We start from the raw sequence: 3,285 nt of genomic DNA on the forward strand, positions 1-3,285 counted from the left end.
AAAATATTAAAAGAGGTAATTTATGTGAAGTGCTTTGCACAGTGCCTACCGTATAAGAATATAAGAAGCAATCATTTAATATTAGTTTTTGATCAATGCATGTAATAATAATGCCTAACCTTTATACAGAACTTTATAATTTATGAAAAGTTTTTGTATGTCCTGTGGGGAAAGTAGGCCTAATTTCTTCAGTCCTTAATTTCCTCAGAACTCACTCTGAGATCTGAAAAATGGAGGTAAAGATAAGAAGGAGGTATGAGAAAGGGATGGAGACCAGTGGACAGCAGAGATCTTTTTGGGGTTGGGGAATGATTAGCAATAAGGAAAAAAAAAAGTGGGATTGAAGGGGAGGGCATCAGTGAGTGACAACCTTCTAAGAATATATATTGATGTCAGAAAATTAGATTTCACCTTCATACTAAAACACTAATTGTGTGACAGATTCTGCCTCTATCTACTCAAAGCCAAAATTAACCATTAATTCTGGTGATAGTGGTGGTGCTTGTGGTGGTGGTGGCGGCGGTGGTGTGTGCGTGTGTGTGTGTGTGTGTGTGTGAAATACCTTACAATCACTTTGATAAAGAAGAAAAAAAATAAAAGGCTCATGCTAGGTTCTTAAAAAACTTGCAGATAAATGAGAGTAAAATGTGTCCTCATCTTTTTTTATAAGTAGTTGCTTTTGGGTGGCACACATACAGCCTCATAGAAAGAACAATATAATTTTTTAAATTAATTTTTATTAAGCTTCAAGTGAACATTTACCATTCCAATCAGTCTGTCACATGTAAGTTTACATACATCTTACTCCCTTCTCCCACTTGCTCTCCCCCCATTGAGTCAGCCCTTTCAGTCTCTCGTTTCGAGCCAATTTTGCCGTCTTCCCTCTCTCTCTATCCTCCCATCCCCCCTCCAGTCAAGAGTTTCCAACACACTCTCCAGTGTCCACCTGATTTAATTAGCTCACTCTTCATCAGCATCTCTCTCCCCCCCACTGACCAGTCCTTTTCATGCCTGATGAGTTGTCTTCAGGGATGGTTCCTGTCCTGTGCCATCAGAAGGTCTGGGGAGCATTGCCTCCGGGATTCCTCTAGTCGCAGTCAGACCATTAAGTATGGTCTTTTTATGAGAATTTGGGGTCTGTATCGAATTGGTCTCCTGCTCCCTCAGGAGTTGTCTGTTGTGCTCCCTGACAGGGCAGACATCGATTGTGGCCGGGCACCAACTAGTTCTTCTGGTCTCAGGATAATATAGGTCTCTGGTTCATGTGGCCCTTTCTGTCTCTTGGGTTCTTAGTTGTCGTGTGACCTTGGTGTTCTTCCTTTGCCTTTGCTCCAGGTGGGTTGAGACCAATTGATGTATCTTAGATGGCCGCTGGTTGGCATTTAGGACCCCAGACGCCACATTTCAAAGTGGGATGCAGAATGTTTTCATAATAGAATTATTTTGCCCATTGACTTAGAAGTCCCCTCAAACCATGTTCCCCAGACCCCAGCCCCTGCTCCGCTGACCTTTGAAGCATTCATTTTATCCGGGAAACCTCTTTGCTTTTAGTCCAGTCCAATTGAGCTGACCTTCCTTGTATTGAGTGTTGTCTTTCCCTTCACCCAAAGCAGTTCTTATCTACTGATTGATCAATAAAAAACCCTCTCCCTCCCTCTCTCCCCCCTTTGTAACCACAAAAGTATGTATTCTTCTCCGTTTTTTCTATTTCTCAAGATCTTATAATAGTGGTCTTATACAATATTTGTCCTTTTGCCTCTGACTCATTTCGCTCAGCATAATGCCTTCCAGATTCCTCCATATTATGAAATGTTTCAGAGATTCGTCACTGTTCTTTATCGATGCGTAGTATTCCATTGTGTGAATATACCACAATTTATTTACCCATTCATCCGTTGACGGACATCTTGGTTGCTTCCAGCTTTTTGCTATTGTAAACAGAGCTGCAATAAACATGGGTGTGCACATATCTGTTTGTGTGAAGGCTCTTGTTTCTCTAGGGTATATTCCGAGGAGTGGGATTTCTGGGTTGTATGGTAGACATTGTCACCGTCTCAGAAAACCTGCTCATTGTGGTCACCATAATCTGCAGTCAGACATTGAAAGCCCCAATGTATTTCTTCCTGGCCTTCTTATCTTTGATAGATGCCTGCTACTCCTCTTCCATACTTCCTAAAATGCTAGGTGACTTGCTCTCTGAGACAAAAACCATCTCCTTCAATGGCTGCATGACACAGATCTTTACTGAACATTTCTTAGGTGGTTCTGAGATTGCACTCCTTGTGGTCATGGCCTATGACCGTTATGTGGCCATCTGTAGACCTCTGCACGATGTGACCATCATGAACCACCATATATGCTGCCTTTTAGTGGGGGTGTCTTGGACAGTGTTTTTTTTCCACTCTATTGGACAGATTCTTGTCACTTTCTGGCTCCCATTCTGTGGTCCCAACATTATGGATCACTTCGTGTGTGACATCTTCCCCCAATACAACTTGCCTGCACAGACACTTTCCTTGTTGGTCTCCTGATTGCTGTCAATGGTGGGGTCATGTCTGTGATTACCTTTGTAATGTTGTTGGTATCCTGTATCTTCATCCTGCATTCGTTGAGGATTCATAGCTCTGCAGGAAGGAAAAAGGCCCTCTCTACCTGTACCTCCCACATCACTGTTGTTGTCTTGTTCTTTGTGCCCTGTATTTTTACATATCTGTGACCAGTGGTCACCTTTTCTATGGATAAAGGAATATCTGTATTCTATACCCTTGTCACTCCCATGTTAAATCCCATTATCTACACAGTAAGGAATGCAGAAGTAAAAAATGCCATCAAAATGTTATTGAAAAGAAATGTAATTTCAGATAATAAATGACCCAATATGAAGATTTTAATTCTATCAAAATCTTTATATTTTTATCTTACGTATATATGTATGTGGGTTTGTGTGTGTGTGTACATATATATGTATATATATGCATATATGTATGTATATATATAGCTCTTTCCCACCTATATCACTTAACCCCCATAGAACCTTTGCACAAGAATGGCATGGAGGTGGTGTCTGACATCCTCTAACTTCACAAGGGGAAAGGAGAATCAAAATCAACAGCCCAAGCCTGATTCCTTGCAGAAGTCAGACGTGCCTCCTCTCTCAGCCATCTTTACTAATTCTGATACCAACTGTCCCTCCATGGCACTCTCTACTTCTCTGCTGGGTTCGGTAATTCATTGCAACGGCCACACAGAACTCAGATGATTATGGTGTTTATTAGAGAAGTAACA

At 41.4% G+C, this 3,285-nt stretch overlaps 1 pseudogene; it reads left to right on the forward strand.

Moving 5' to 3' along the window:
- Nucleotides 1-2,033: 2,033 nt before the first annotated feature.
- On the forward strand, nt 2,034-2,872 carry LOC126058395 (olfactory receptor 4C13-like; annotated as a pseudogene).
- Nucleotides 2,873-3,285: the final 413 nt, after the last annotated feature.

Source organism: Elephas maximus, chromosome 14, assembly GCF_024166365.1.
Source record: "Elephas maximus indicus isolate mEleMax1 chromosome 14, mEleMax1 primary haplotype, whole genome shotgun sequence".
Lineage (NCBI taxonomy): Eukaryota > Metazoa > Chordata > Mammalia > Proboscidea > Elephantidae > Elephas > Elephas maximus.